Source organism: Anolis carolinensis, chromosome 1 (assembly GCF_035594765.1).
Source record: "Anolis carolinensis isolate JA03-04 chromosome 1, rAnoCar3.1.pri, whole genome shotgun sequence".
NCBI lineage: Eukaryota > Metazoa > Chordata > Lepidosauria > Squamata > Dactyloidae > Anolis > Anolis carolinensis.
Genome location: NC_085841.1, coordinates 111,385,922 through 111,402,603, shown reverse-complemented (window position 1 = coordinate 111,402,603; position 16,682 = coordinate 111,385,922). Strand labels below are relative to the sequence as shown.

General features: G+C 42.8%; 1 protein-coding gene and 1 long non-coding RNA gene across 6 annotated transcripts in view; both read right to left on the bottom strand.

Moving 5' to 3' along the window:
* Window positions 1–6,540, bottom strand: part of LOC134298962 (uncharacterized) — a 31,050-nt gene extending 24,510 nt beyond the window's left edge. The window contains exon 1 of the long non-coding RNA XR_010006096.1: window positions 58–6,540. This is a non-coding gene — a long non-coding RNA (uncharacterized LOC134298962). The remainder of the gene's footprint in view (window positions 1–57) is intronic.
* epha7 (EPH receptor A7) overlaps window positions 1–16,682 on the bottom strand; it is a 252,466-nt gene that overhangs the window by 199,200 nt on the left and 36,584 nt on the right. The window lies entirely within an intron of this gene.

Here is a 16,682-nt window from a genome sequence, read left to right as displayed (position 1 = left end):
AACAAAAGCCCACACAGTTCCTCCCGCCGTCTATGCCCAGTGTCCTTGGTAACTTACGTAGTCAGCAAACGAATCACACCCGTCTTCAGGAATTTCCCACACAGAGCCCAAGCGTTCGTCCAGATTACCTTGCCCAACGCAATTAGCCATTGCTTCCAAACCCCATTTTATGCCAGTTTACAGCTCCTCATCACTATCAGCTGTTACCCTAATTCCAGGCGTTTCCTCATCACTTTCCTCATCAGAACTGAAACACCTTTGACTACGCCCCACAGCATCCCCAGCTGTGGATCCCGTCCCATCCCTCCAGCTTGTCCACGGGTCTAATCCTGAAGGTCCCCAATCGCCTTCCATATTATCATTGCCAGTGGCACCCAAATCCTCCCTCACACGAGTCCATTCCATGTCATCCTCCTCTGAGCTAACCATCTCTTCCTCCATTCTCTCAGTAAAACCCTCAAAGGAATCCTCGTCAGATGGTTCTGCAAATAAGTCCCGCAGCCGCTTCCTTTCTTGCTCCTCGAGAGTATCTGACTCCCGAGGAGTCTTACGACCACGTCTCCCAGTATCGGAGCCATAAGGCTCAACCATAACACTGTCACTGGATGATTTCCACCAATGTCCAGAGTGATCCAACTCAACACAGCACAGCAATCTGTCTCAAGAGGTGTAACTTCTTTTAACACATAATGAATTGATCCTGAGGGATCTTTAATTGATAGTTTAAAATGCCCCAAGCCACCCACAATGACAGATGAAAAGGAAAGTTCAATGATGACAACAGGGTGCTCACAGAGCTTTTGTCTTTCCAGAAACAACAATACAACAATATGTGCTTACTAGCAGTGTGAATCTTCTTTTTAAAACTGTATCTTTCTTACCAAGTCATGCATTAATGAATTCTAAATGGTTCATGTCGCAGCTAGCCAATTGGGTTCCAAACTCTCAACCCCTTCTGCGGAAGTTGCACCCTCGTCCAAGGAGAATAACTCCAAAACAAAACTGTCCTTTGGTAAAGAAAGATTTATATAAACAAAACATACAAAACACAGTCCTTTGCTTTTATCAGCAGCAAAACAAAGCTTTCTTATCTTGGAGCTTTAACCTCTGTGGTCTCTGGACTCTCCGTCTTCAAACCTCTCTTCGGTTTCACTTCAGTAGCTCTTCAGCAGCAATAACATCTTTGCCACCATCACAGCACACACTACAACACTGCACTTTACAACACCATCACAACACTTTAACAACACTACTATAACACACAACACTAACACAAGACTTACTCAGACTCTATTAATAGCCCTCAATCTAAAGCAGGTGTCTTAATTGCTGATCAAACATAGATGGGACATGATTCCTGCAAACACTTATTCATTTTCACTTAAGAAATGACCCAAATAATATAAAACTCTGACAGTTCATTTGAAAACTATATGCCATGAATAAACAAATGGAATCTTTCAAGGCAACTCTTGAATCTATGGATAAAGTGTCACTGTACTTCCTAAAGAATGTAGTATTTATTATATCCATTCTTTTAAATGAGTGAACACAATTTAGGCAAATTCTGGTTTCAAGTTCATTTCACATAACCTGCAGTAAAACAGAAGAAATCTTAGTTACTGCTGTTTTGAGCAATGCTGCACTGGCATTATATGCAAGAAACCTAAACAGGTTGCAAGTGCATAGTCTCAAAGTGTGTCCATCAATCAATGTCAATATCCTCCAAGATTTCATTTTAACTGGTATCAAAGAGAATATGATCTACTTGCTGTTAATGAATAATGATAATGGCAGTAAAACTAAACAGAAGTAAACATCATCAAATTAAACAGAAATGAAAATTCTTAAACTCCAGAATGTGAAAATCTCCTCTGAAAACAGGAACATGCATTTTCTTTTTAGTATATTGTAGTGCTTGAAGCAATACTTTACAAAAAAGGTTCTTGGCCAGACGTCTGAATAACTACTGAAACGTTTATTCATTATGGCATCAGCTCAGTTTAAACTATATCACTCATGTGGCATGTTCCTATGTGTTTATAATTTTAAAACACAGTTATGAGCATAAACTATTAGATAAACACACCAGACAATGTTGAATTCTGACTTTTAGAGTAAACACTGCCGCAATCCTGCACAAAGTTATGCTGCCACAGACCCATTAAAATCACTAATATTTAAGCAATTCATGTCACTTTCCCAATTGCTATGTGCCCCCAAACATCACATACACTGCAAACAGCATTGTTGGAAGCAACAAATCCTGGGGATGTAATAACACCAGAGGGGAGTAGAGATAAAAATCAATATAGAAACTAGGGTTAGGCAAATTTTTCGTTAGTCCATTAAATTAGTTTCAAATTCGGTTTGAAAGCACTTTTGAAGCGAGTTTTGAAACATCTGCTCAGTGCCTTCCTAATAAGAATTTGAATCAAAAGGCACCTTTTTTGTCTGTCTCTGATGTCTTCGGATGTAGTTGTAGCCCCTCTGAGAGGTGAAGCCATGTTGGCATGCCTCTCAGCCAATCAGGGTGGAAGGAAGAGGGACAGAGAGGCGGGGCCATTGTTCTGATAGCGTTTTAAACAAATGTTGTTTGAAAATTCCCAAAAAATCAGTGGATCGGTCAAACATTATGAAACTTAATAGGCAAAGAGTTATGAATATTTGCTTCCAATCTGGCAAATTTTATCTCAATAGCTTTAAAAATTAAGCAGAACGAAGCCTCTGGATTTTCCTTATTTATTTAAGTGGAAGTGAAGCAAGAAACCATTGCCTGGACAAAACTCCATTTCCCAGAAGCCTTGGGCTAAGCCAATCAGGGAAGAGGGGCGGAGAGGCGGGGCCATCGTTCTGGTAGCGTTTTAAAAAAATGTTGTTTGAAAATTCCCCCAAAAAATCAGTGTTTGAGTCAAACATCATGAAACTTAATAGGCAAAGAGTTATGAATATTTGCTTCCATTCTGGCAAATTTCATCTCAATAGCTTTAAAAATGTAGCAGAACGAAGCCTCTGAATTTTCCCAATTTATAAAAGCATTGGGCTGAAGCAGACGTTTCCCCCAATAGTACTATGCCCACTTTAAAATTACAATTCCCAGATGTCCCAGGCCCTCTCTTCTCTTAACATTCCCTACCCCCTTTCGTCCTCACTTAGAATCATAGAATCATAGAATAGAGTTGGAAGAGACCTTGTGGGCCATCCAGTCTGCCAAGAAGCAGGAAATCGCATTCAAAGCACCCCTGACAGATGGCCATCCAGCCTCTGCTTAAAAGCCTCCAAAGAAAGAGCCTCCACCACACTCTGGGGCAGAGAGTTCCACTGCTGAACAGCTCTCACAGTGAGGAAGTTCCTCCTCATGTTCAGGTGAAATCTCCTTTCCTGTAGTTTGCAGCCATTGTTCCATTGCGTCTTAGTCTCCAGGGCAACAGAAAACAAGCTTATTTTTTCCTCCCAATGACTTCCCTTCACATATTTATACATGGCCTTCCTTATGTCACCTTTCTCTCCCCCTTTTCTTCTGCATGGCATAAGCACTTTGCATTGTTTTAAACTTTGTATATTGTATTTTATGACTGTTTTAACTGTTTTAATCATTTTAGTTTATTGTATAACGGCATCAACTGCCACTTGTAAGCCGCCCTGAGTCCCCTTGGGTGAGAAGGGCGGGGTATAAATAATTGAAATAAATAAATAAATAAACATGCCCAGTTCTTTAAGCCGCTCCTCATAGGGCTTGTTCGCCAGACCCTAGATCATTTTAGTTGCCCTCCTCTGACCATTTTGACCAAACTTTCATAAGGTATGTGAATTCTTGGAAGGTATGAGAAATTTAGAGAGAGAGAGAAAGAGGGAGGGAGAGAGAGAGAAAGAGGGAGGGAGAGGTTTGACTGTTGTGCTCCGATTGTGGCTTGATTCCCCACTCAGCCACCCACTTGGGCAAGTCACACACTCTCAGCCCCAGAAAAGCCAATGACACAGGAAATAGCACTTGCAAACCACAAACTGATTTCCTTATTCAGAGGCTGATGGCCATCTGTCAGGAATGATTTGATGGTGTACTATGATTTCTGTTCCTGGGTGATAAATGTTCCTAATTGGTTCTGTCATAGAAACATGGCAAAATTTATGACACTGCCTGAACTTTGTCTTTGCGCAGGGGGCATGGAGCACATTATGGTTTCCTGGGACACTGTCCACCAATTTAACAAAGTTTCAGCCAAAAAAACAAAGTTTCTGAAGTATAACAATGACTTTCAAAGTAAAGACAACCCAATTAAACAGGAAATAAGACTTTCAAACCAGGAGCAGATTTCTGCAATTATTAAAAAATGGTTTATTATAAAAGCTATGAAAATTTGCCAAAATCAGAGGATAAGGGAAATGTTCTGAATTTTGGTGAGCTAGCAGTGTTAAATGGGTTCTACCACTGTACCAAGTTTGAAGAAGATAGCTCAAAAAATGAGGGTGGGAGAGTCCTGTAAAGTCCCCCCCCCCTGTGCTGTTCTTGGCCACTGCGCATGCGCGTCCGCCATTAACAAATTAATTTTGAATATTCCTAATATTAAGTTTCGAAACTTTTTGGGCCAAATTTCAGAAGTAGTTTCAGAAACGAAGCGCCAGCGCCCCCTACTTTACAAGCGAGTTTAGAAACATTTTTTTCATGGATCGCTCATGCCTAGTAGAAACCTAATGCAAATCAGAAACATATTCTGGATTAGGGCCACAGAGCTACTTAAAACAGAAGTAGGCATTTTTGCGAAGTGTGGATAAAGTAACATATAACTGACACTCAGTTATTTCCCTATTGCCTATCTCCCATAGTCCTTCACTTCAGCCAAAACAGTTTAAATGTGTATGTGCATGTACATGCAATTTGTATATACTGATCCCCATCACTTGCTTCACTTTGTTAGTCTCCCTCAGAATCAAACTAGAAGATCCTGAAGACATAAAGCATTAAGTTGGTTCTACACCAAAAACAATATCCTACATCACAATGTAGCTTCACCTACATAGTTCCACTTCCTTCTCCTTCTTCCCAGTAGCTGCCAAGCTCCAAGAAGGGCTGTACTCCTCAGGAGGAGGAGGAGACATAAGGCAGTATTAAGCAGCAGCTGGAATTAGCTCACTGAGGTACACCTTTCCTTTCCTTACAAGTACAGAGCTTTCATATCTTCATGATCTGAATCATCTTCTCCTTCTGATCCTTCCTACTGTTGAGAATGTGCAACAGCTCTTCCTGTGCCTTGGTAGTTGTTTGTGAGGAAGTTTTGGGATGGAATGCAATAGCCCCTGGGGCCTTGACCCAATGGAGACATACATATTTAAATTTTCATTTGCATGCGTGGTGGAAAGAGATCTTATGGCACTTTACCGATTAAACTGAGAGAATGAAATTGGGAAGGATACGTTTTCATAGACTAGGTCTACTTTCTCAGATGCAAGGGGTGAATATACACATGAGGAAGTAGACTTTTCTCCATGCATCTAAGGAAATAAGCTTAGTACGATATCACATTAGCACTTTCCTATCGTGTGGCTTCATTTTTAAGAAATCAGCTCACTCCTGTTCAGTATTTTGAGCACAAACATGATTTTAAATGCTAATAATTGACATGCTCACTAAATTGAAAATAAACTTTTTACCTCCAATGGGGTGGGGAGTAATACTTGAAGAGATTAGTTAATCTTTTTTTAAAAAAAGAGATAATTTGGAATGTAGTGTGGTTGTGGTTGGACACCTGTGTATATACTTCCAAACAAAAGGTAACTGCAAAAACAAAAATGTGTGGCAATTCTAAATCATGTATTGTTTAAAATCTATGTGGGAGGGAGGTAAACATTTGAAAAATGTACTCTTCTAAGGATGAAGTAAAGTACATTGTTGATATAATAATCAGATGTCTGGGGCTGGTTGTAAGAGCATGAGTTATGCCAGCTCTGTACAATAGCCCAGCGCTGTTTTTTTTTTACAAACAAATATTTTCAGAGTATAGAAATAGTAAAAGTCATTGAAAAAATATATGCAGAAACTCTTGTAATCTTAACCCAGCAGAAAAACACTTTTGAAAGCCTTTGTTCTTGCATGAATGTAGTAAGAGATTTATATCCTTACTGAACATGTGAGGAAAATGTGCTATAGAAATACATGCTATATTGGAAAAACTAGTCAGATATCACTATGGAGTTTTTTTTATCTTTAAATAAGCTCTGCTATATAATCTTCCCTGCCTCTTCCAAGGAAGAAAATGTCCTGTAGATGCCCATGGGTCTGACGAAGAATCTTTGTTAACTTAAATTGAATTGGAAATACCATATCCTGAATCTTTTACAAGGAGTCATACAAGACCATTGTTTTATAGTTCTTCTCAGAAGGTACAGACATACAACCCAAAATAATCATCTGAATAATGAGCAGGGAAAAATGAAAACGTTTTGAAAATGAATCTTTACATCCAAATGAACTGAACACTGCAGGTAGCCAAACCTTTCCACCCTGAATGCATAGTTTCTGATCAACCAAGAGAAAGATTGGTTGCTTACCTGTAACCGTGTTTCTTCAAATGGTGATCTGTGAAATTAGCACATGTGGTAGTAATTGCACCTAAGCCTTGCTCTCGGAACCTTTTAACAGCTGTTAGAGGTACTTTGGCTGCAGCCCCGCCTTCCTCCCAGGAAGCATATATTGCAGAGTTGGGGCTGTGGCCTTAGTTCCCCACCGCCGACAGCGGCTTGAGAAAGAAGGCATGACAATTAGAGGGGAGGAAGGGCGGGGATGTGCTAATTTCACAGATCACCATTCAAAGAAACACGGTTACAGGTAAGCAACCAATCTTTCTTCCTCATGGTGTCTGTGAAATGAGCACATGTGGTAGACTAACAAGCTACTCACCGTGGTTGGTGGGCGTCATGACAGTGCTGATCCCAAAACTGTTCTGCCAAACGCTGCTTGCTTCTTTGAGAGCAGATCCACCTTATAATGGGTCACAAATGTCAGAGGGGTGGCCCATGTGGCTGCTCTACAAACTTCATGTAGCGGTATTCCTCGGCTATATGCCATGGAGGTGGCTACTGCTCTGGTGAAATGGCCCTTTAGGCCGAATGGAGGCTGTTGATGTGCCAGTTGATATGCCAGTTTTATAGTCGCTGTGATCCATCCTGACAACCTTTGTGAAGATACTGGAAGACCTTTAGTGTCTGTCCTATATTTGACAAAAAGTTTAGGTGAAGCTCTAAAATCTTTTGTTCTTTCAACATAAAATGCTAATGCTCTTCTAGCATCCAGAAGATGCAGAGCCCGTTCCACCGGAGTAGATGGATTTTGAAAAAAAGAAGGTACAACAATATCTTCAACCAACTGGAAATTTGAGGCTACTTTCGGGAGAAAGGAGATATCTGTACGCATTACCACCTTGTCAGAGTGGAAGCGCATATAAGGAGCATCTGCCCGTAGTGCACAGAGCTCACTTGCCCTTCTGGCCGTTGTGATGGCCAACAAAAATGCTGTTTTCCAAGACACATATGAAATTTCCACCTCTGCCATAGGCTCAAAAGGTGGCTTCTGAAAGGCTGATAACACCAACCGGAGGTCCCATGCTGGGACAGGTGGAGTAACTGGAGGTCGAGTATTCCTGCATCCTCGCAGAAAGCGTTGGATTAGGGGATCTTGGAAACAGGAGGAGTATCCCTCATCTTTACGACAAGCAGATATCGCTGTAAGATAACACTTGATGGAGGATAACTTTAGTCCGGTATCCATCAAAGAAACAAGAAATTCAAAAATGACTGATGTGGGAGCAGTGACTGGATCCACATTCTGCTGCCATGCAAATTTGGCAAACTTATTCCATTTGTAGGAATATGATCGTTTCGTTGATGGCCTGCGCGCTGCACACAGTATGTCTTTCACTGCTTGTGAAAATGGTCAGGCCGGATCCGCCAAGCTGTGAGATTGAGCTGCTTGATGTCCGGATGGCGCAGGCAGCCTTGGTGAGCAGTAAGAAGGTCCGGGCGGTGCGGGAGGGGATAGTGTTGACCCCGTGCCATTGTGTGAAGAAGTGAGAACCAAGGCTGCCTCGGCCACCATGGAGTCAAAATTATGCAATCTGCCTGGTCGCGGTAGAGCTTTGCCACTACCTTGGGTATGAGAGGAATCGGTGGGAATGCATATAGCAGGGCCCTGTCCATCTGAAAAGGAATGCATCCCCGAGACACCCCATCTGCTGGTTGGGTTCCTGTCTTGCACAGAAAAATTTGCATTTTGCATTCTCTGCTGTTGCAAATAGATCTATTTGGGGATTGCCCCACCTCTGGAAAAGAGAAGCTGCTTCTGTTGGTGACAGACCATTTGTGGGTGGTACTGTCTCCCCTGCTGAGACGATCTGCTATCTTGTTCTCTTGACCAGGAACATGAATGGTTACCAGATGGATATGGTTCAGCAAACACCATTCCCATATCTGCAGGGTGAGGTTCAGGAGGGAGCGGGAGCGTGTGCCTCCTTGTTTGTTGACGTACCATGCCACAGTGGTATTGTCTGTCCTCAACTGGACCACCCTGTGACAACATATGTCCTGGAAGGCTTGGAGGGCTCTTTGCACTGCCATCATTTCCAACAAGTTGATGTGACTTTGAGACTCTTGAGGCGTCCACTTGCCACTGACCACTAGGGAGCCAGAATAGGCGCCCTATCCTTCCAGAGAGGCATCCGTCGTCACCGTCACTGTTGGTTCGCAATGCCTGAATGGAATGCCCTTGCACACATTCGTCCGAGACAACCACCACTGGAGTGATTGGCGGACATGTGACGGAAGAGACAGACGAATATGTGAACTGTGGAGCATAGGATTGAACACCTTGAGAAACCAGGCTTGTAGAGGCCTCATTCTCAGGCGTGCATATGGTGTTACAGATGTTGTTGAAGCCATGTGTCCCAGGGCTGACTGTACATCTTTGGCCTTTGGCGCCACATTGTGCACGAGACGGAGCAACGCTATTCGTAGGGATCGGAAGCGATCTTCCGGCAGATATGCCATACTGGTGATGGAATCCAGCTCTGCTCCAATGAATCATATTCTCTGCACAGGAACAAGATGTGATTTCTTTTGATTGACTACCAACCCGAGATCATTGAGAAGGGATAGTGTATAGTCTAGATCCCGTAGCAGAGCCTCTCTGGAGTGTGCAACTAATAGCCAATCGTCTATGTAAAGATAAACGGTGATGCCCTGAAGGCGGAGGTGCGCCACCACCACGGCCATACATTTAGTAAAAACCCTTGGTGCGGTAGAAATCCCAAACGGAAGCACCCTAAAAAAAAAAGCCTGCTGTGCCACCTTAAATGCTAAGTATTTGTGATGGTGAGGGGCTATCGCAATGTGGAAGTATGCGTCCTTCAGGTCTATTGACAAAAACCACGCCCCGTCTGGCAGAAGTGGAGGAATGGCTGCAAGTGTCACCATTCTAAATTTACGAGAATGAATAAAGTAATTAAGGCCTCTGAGGTCCAATACTGGCCTCTGACCACCATCTTTTTTTGGAACTAAAAAGTATTTTGAAAAGAAAGCATGAGAATAGAAGGATGGGTGGAGGGGAACAATTGCCCCTTTCTCCAACAAAGTAGTTATCTCATCCTGCAAGACCTTTGAGGACGGGGTGGTCTTCACAGAGCCTATCTGCGGCTCATGAAAAAATTCAATTGAATAACCAAAACTTATAATTTCTAGGACCCACTTGTCCGTAGTTATTGATTCCCCTTCGGTTGATATTTCCCCTTACCCGCGAGCGGGGCCTAGATGGTGCCGCTGGCCGAGTGTAAGTTGTCTGAGAGGTTTGTGGAAGGGGTTTGCTAGTGGTGTCATACTGCTTCCTAGTATAAGAGGCAGTTGGATATGATTTGCCCCGATAGCGGGACGCTGGAGGAAAACCATATTTGTTCGCCGCCTGGCGAACTTCCTGGGCCTCCTTAAGCTTTGCATCAGTCTCTGGATCAAAGAGACCCTTGTCATTGACTGGTAGGTCCTCTGCTAGAAGCTTGCCTTCTTCAGATAGTGTGGAGGCCCGTAGCCGAGCATGTCTGCGGATAACAGTCGCAGCTGCAAACATTCTGCTTGCTCCCTCCGCTGTGTCTTTTGCCATTTCCTTTTGTGACTTGGCTAAGGCCAGACCCTCTTGCTGGATAACTTTAGCAAGAGCACGTTTGTCCTGGGGCAAAGCCTCCAAGTAAGGGGCTATCTTTTGCCATAGATAATCCTGGTAGGCTGCCATGTAGGCTCCATAATGTGCAAAACGTGTTGACAATCCTGCCCCTAAGTGTACTTTCTTGCCTACTGCTTCCAATTTCCTGCCCTCTTTATCTGAGGGTGTCAAATGGGTCTTCGCTGAACGTTTGTTCTGCATTACCTTGGTGACTACCGAATTAGGTCTAGGCGGCTTTGCGACCCATTGAGCAGAAGTTAGGTCTATCTTATACAAGGCATCGCTTCTTCGTGGAACTGCGCCTATCAGTGATGGGGCAATGTCTTGTGCAGTTGCAAGCCGCAATAAATATGGTACTGCAGGCAAAGCTGTAGCTGAATGAGCTGCTTGACGCTGCTCTTCTGCTGGGAAAAGATGGCATGCCAGGGGCTGATTTGCCTCAGTGATAGGCAATTCCAGTGCCCTAGACAGACGTGACATCGGGGTTATAAAACTTGATGTCTCTGGGTCCACTGGGAGTTCCACTGCTTGCACATCCTCCTTTCCTTCATCAGAGTCAGATTCTGATGCAGAATGTGATGGAATATCAGCTCCTAAAGTCGGAACGATAGCAGTGCTGAGGCCTTGATGCGCAGATTGTGCAACAGGATTTGCTTGTATTGGGATTGAGGTTGGTTGAGGCAGCTGTTGGTCTTGGACCAATATGGGCCCGAAAAAATAAGCCCTTCCTCCTGGAGAGCGATGAACATAATCTGCCCGGGGAGTAAATGGTCTACTCCACTCTGTAGGGACAGTGATCAGTGTTTGCCTCTGAGGAGGCGATGGAAAAAAGCCTTGGCTATGGCTACGGCTTAATTGAGTATGTGAAAGAAAAGAGGCAGCACTTGGCTGCGGAGAAAACAATACCCCTTCCTCACGAGGAGGATCCATAGGTTGGGAGGCAGTGAGAAACGGAGACATAGTACTCCTTACACTGGCCTCTCCAGAAGCAGGCTGCCCAGCAGTGGGCTCAGCCGCTTTTTTCCTCGCCCTGTGGCTTTCTCCCATCCCCGCAGGGAGAGTGGGCGGCATTAGCTCTTCTCCCGGCGGGTGGGCTGTCTCCACCTCAGGAAGCAGGGCCACACCCATGACCGGAGCTGGCGAGGCCTGCGTCGGCAGCATAATGCGCGCCTTGCCTCCATGCTCTTGCCCCGATGTCGTGGGCAGAGCCAGCGGCTGTATCCCTTCTGGCGACGTCAGCACAGTAGGCGTGGCCACGCTGCATGCCTCAGACGCTGCACGCTTCTTCTTCCCCTTGCGGCTCTCAGCCGCAGCACCAGAGGTCTTCTGAGGAGTAGGGAGAGCAGGAGGAGTGGAACGTGCCCTCTTTGGCTGCTGAGGAAGTAAGTTGCCAGTGTTCAGCTGGCTTACCCTGCCGTGGCGTTTGGGAGCCGCTTGTAGGTGGGGCCGGGAAGAGAGCTTTCTCCAAGAGAAGAGCTTTCAGTGCTTTCTCCCTGCTTTTACGGGCTTGCGGTGTAAGGGCCGCACAAACCAAACAATTCTTTGCTCCATGAGCCTCCCCCAAACATACAAGACATTTATCATGGCCATCTGCCTCAGGCAGCTTACAGCCACAGGCCAAACAGTTCTTTGAAATAGAAGAAGCCATACCAATTCCGAAGTCAGGGAGCCATAGTGTAGAGAAGTCCAAGTCAAGCCAAAGTACTTTATAGAATTAGTAGAATAGTCAAATAAACAGTCCAATGTCAAGAATCAATAATCTAACCGAGAGGTTCCTAGAGAGCTGCTGTGAGGCGGCGGAAAAAAAAGGAACTAAGGCCACAGCCCCAACTCTGCAATATATGCTTCCTGTGAGGAAGGCGGGGCTGCAGCCAAAGTACCTCTAACAGCTGTTAAAAGGTTCCGAGAGTAATGCTTAGGTGCAATTACTACCACATGTGCTCATTTCACAGACACCATGAGGAAGAAACAATATTATTTTTACCTATGAAGACAATGGCAAACACCATCTGAACAAATCTTGCCAAAACCCCCCGCATTATAGGGTCACCATAAGTTGGAAACAACTTGAAGGCACACAGAATCAGCAATAGCAGCAGCAACAGGCCCAGTGGATATACTGACCATTTAAATCAGTTTCAGACCAGTACTGAAGAAAGTGGTTTCACTGTGATTACATAGCAAATTTGAGGTTCAGGTGGCGATTACACGAACCACAGAACACTGGTGCACATTAAATGTTTTCTCTTGTGCAGGTCTGTTGTTCAGCCATCGCTAACTCTGAACTGCATAAAACGGTCAGTGTATATGAGGGCCTCTGAAGGCTGAAGCAGTTGCTTTAAGCCTTTTGAGCTCCCTGGCTCTATCCTGATTTCTGACTTTACTTTAGCTTTCAGAATCGGCTCCTAGATGTTCTTCCAATTTACTATTTAATGCTATTGTAGCTTGGCTTCAGACTGCTGAGCCTTCCCCTGACCTTGTTTTCTCTTTTGTCCCACACAGAGAAATAGCTCCTTACTTTCATTTTTTGTTGATTACGGGAAACTTGTCGTCTTCATTTCCTACTCCAAGCTGACAACTGCTAATAACCAGGCTCCTTCTAGTCTTATCCAACCCCAAAGGAGCTTAGCTGCTCACTTAGCTCACAAGCACTTTCCTGTCTCCTTCCCCTCTCCCACCCACACACCACTCAGAATCCCAAGCCAGCAGCTGTTTTGTGTGTCTTTGTTTTTCTATCGGCTACAGCATAAGCCTGTCATGACAGAAGCAGGGGATAAAGCGTAACTTCCCTGCTGGGACAGGGATATGGTTCCTCCCACTTTATATCATCTTGTCTTTGCTGTGATTAAAGTGTGAATATAAAGAAGGCTTCAGCTTCTTCGTTTCAATATATAATTAGACAATTCTTCTTGAATGAAGGATTGTAAACTACATGCTCCTATCATACATATGTCTTAAAAACGATTAGGCATTAGATGAGCTCTTGATAAACTTCTTAAAACAATTCTCATTACAACATGAAATTCACTTCTGTAGTGGTTTCAGCACTGGACTATAATTCAAATATCAGGGCTTAAAACCACACTCAACCAGGAAAACCCATTTGGTAACCTTGGACATATCACATTTTTTTCAGCCTCAGAGGAATGTAAAAACAAACAAACTCCCTCTGAATAAATTTTGCCAGGACACACCTCTCCTCACCCTCAGGGTCACCATAAGCCAGAAACAACTTTAAGGTACACACCAGTTCTGATATTACTTTTTACAAATGTGCTTTAACTATTTTCAAATTTGATTGTATTTTTGTTTTATTTGGACTTTAATACTGATATTTAATGTTACTAAAATATTGTTTTATTTGAAGTTTGATATTGTTAGCCACCACTTCTTTCATTTTGTGGAAAGGGGTGAGTGAGAAATAAATTATAAATTACTAGCTGTGCCCAGCCACGCGTAGCTGTGGCGAAGTATGGTGGTATGGGAAATAAAGTATTGAGGAATTGGTGGTAGTTAAGGTAAAGGGTAAACGTTTTCCCCTGACATTAAGTCCAGTCATGTCTGACTCTGGGGGTTGGTGCTCATCTCCATTTCTAAGCCGAAGAGCCAGCATTGTCCGTAGACTCCTCCAAGGTCATGTGGGATGACTGCATGGAGCGGCGTTACCTTCCCGCCAGAGCAGTACCCATTGATGCACTCACATTTGCATGTTTTTGAACTTCTGGGTTGGCAAAAGCTGGGGCTAACAGTGGTGGCTCTCTCCACTCCCCCAATTCAAACCTGCGGCCTTTCGGTCCAGAAGTTCAGCAGCTCAGCGCTTTAACACGCTGTGCCATCAGGGGATATTATTCCCTAAAGGTTGTGAATATACAATATTTCTGATTGGTTTTTTTAGTCTGTTGGAGGCAAGTATGAATGCTGCAATTAGGAAAAATGATTAGGATGTAATGGCCTTGCAGCTTTAAAGCCTGGCTGTTTCCTCCCTGAGTGAATTTTTTGTTGGGAGGTGTTAGCTGGCCCTGATTGTTTCCTGTCTGGAATTCCCTTGTTTTCAGAGTGTTGTTCTTTATTTAGTGTTCTGATTTTAGAGATTGTATTGTTCTGTTTTATTATAACACATTAATTTTTATATATTCTGATTTTAGTGTTTTTGAATACTTGGAGCCAGATTGTATTCATTTTCACGGTTGACCACAACACAATAATAATAATAATAATAATAATAATAATAGTAATGATAGTAATAATAATGAATTTTGTAATACACAGTGCTTCACTCCCTTCTCAGCTTCCTTTCTGGAAGAATCCTTTCTTGGGAGGTGTTAGCTGGCCCTGTTTGTTTCTTTTGTGGAATTTCCAATTTCCCTGCTTTCAGACTGTTGGTCTTTATTTACTGTCCTGGTTTTAGAGATTATATTGTTCTGCATTATTCTATCCCAGTAATTATGTCATATTAAAGTAGAATCTCACTTATCCAACATTCGCTTATACAATGTTCTGGATTATCCAACGCAGTCTGCCTTTTCATAGTCAATGTTTTTGTAGTCAGTGTTTTAAATTCATTGTGATATTTTTAGTGGTAAATTTGTAAATACAGTACAGTAGAGTCTCACTTATCCAACATAAACGGGTCAGCAGAATGTTGGATAAGCGAATATGTTGGATAATAAAGAGGCATTAAGGAAAGGCCTATTAAACATCTAATTAGGTTATGATTTTACAAATGAAGCACCAAAACATCATGTTAGACAACAAATTTGGCAGAAAAAGTAGTTCAATATGCAGTAATGCTATGTAGTAATTACTGTATTTATGAATTTAGCACCAAAATATCATGATATATTGAAAACATTGACTACAAAAATGTGTTGGATAATCCAGAATGTTGGATAAGTGAGTGTTGGATAAGTGAGACTCTACTGTAATTACTACAAAGCATTACTGCACATGGAACTACTTTTTCTGTCAAATTTGTTGTATAATATGATGCTTTGGTGCTTAATTTGTATAACGATTACCTAATTTGATGTTTAATCGGCTTTTCCTGAATCCCTTCTTATTATCCAACATATTCACTTATCCTGCTGGCCTGTTTATGTTGGATAAGTGAGACTCTACTGTATATTGATAATCTTATATTATCTGCTTAGAACTGGATTATATGAGGCCCCTTCTTCACAGCTGTATAAAATGCACACTGAAGTGGATTATATGGTAGTGTGGAGTCAACATAATCCAGTGCAAAGCAGATAATATAAGATTATAAATGGGTTATATAGCTGTGTGGAAGGGCCTTGAGTCTACACTGCCATATAACCCAGTGCAAATTAGATAATCTGTGGAAGAAGCCTATGTGAGGCCCAAATCTGCCTGTCACCTAACTGAACCCTGGCTGTCCCTTGGCTGAGTCGGTTGCTAGGAGACCAAGTGGGCAGAGATTAGCCCTCTAAACTGGCAGCAATTGGATAAAAACAATTATTGCTCTCCCTCTAATTAGGACTTTATTTTTCTTTTATTTTTGTTGTATCAACCTAGAGGCATGGATGATGGGTTGTGTTGTCAAATTTCGAGGTTGGGGGGCCTGTAGTTTTGTTGTTTTGTGGGTCGCCGTGATGCCATCACTCTTTTATATATATAGAAGATTAAAAAGGAGAGAAGCTATTGTGATTTGAAGTAATCCTCTTTCTGTTAAATGGAATTTACAAGCAGATATCCTTTGTGTGAACATCCCACAGGCATCTCGTTGGACACAGTGAAAAAATAATACCAGATCACTGAAACCTGGTGGGATGACTCCCATCACTGGAATTTAACCATTGAGGGCTATAACCTCTTTCACAGAAATAGAACAAAGGGGAGAGGAGGGGGAGTAGCTTTATATGTCAAAAACAGTTACGTTGCAGAAGAAATGCAAGACTGTAATCCGGGAAACCAGCTTGAAAGCATCTGGATAAGAATCAAGGGAACCGGGACTCAAAAAGATCTTGTCGTGGGTGTCTACTACAGACCTCCGAGTCAGGATGAAGGACTTGATGAAGCCTTCTGTCAACAGCTGACCAAACAGGCACAAAGAAGAGATATAGTAGTCATGGGCGATTTCAATTATCCCGATATCTGCTGGAAAACAAACTCAGCCAAGAGTACAAAGTCCAACAAATTCCTCACTTGCCTTGCAGATAATTTTATGGTCCAGAAGGTAGAAGAGGCAACAAGGGGATCAGCAACTCTTGATCTAATCTTAAAAAATGTGGAAGACCTGATCAATACAGTTGAAGTGGTTGGATCCTTAGGGGCAAGTGACCATGTGCTCCTGCAGTTTGCAATACAAAGGAATGCTGAAACTAAGACAAGTCAAACACGCTTTCTGGACTTTAAGAGAGCTGACTTCCAAAAAATGAAGGAATTACTGAGCGGCATTCCATGGACGCCGATATTAAAAAACAAGGGAGTTAAGGATGGATGGGAGTTTTTCAAAAGTGAAATA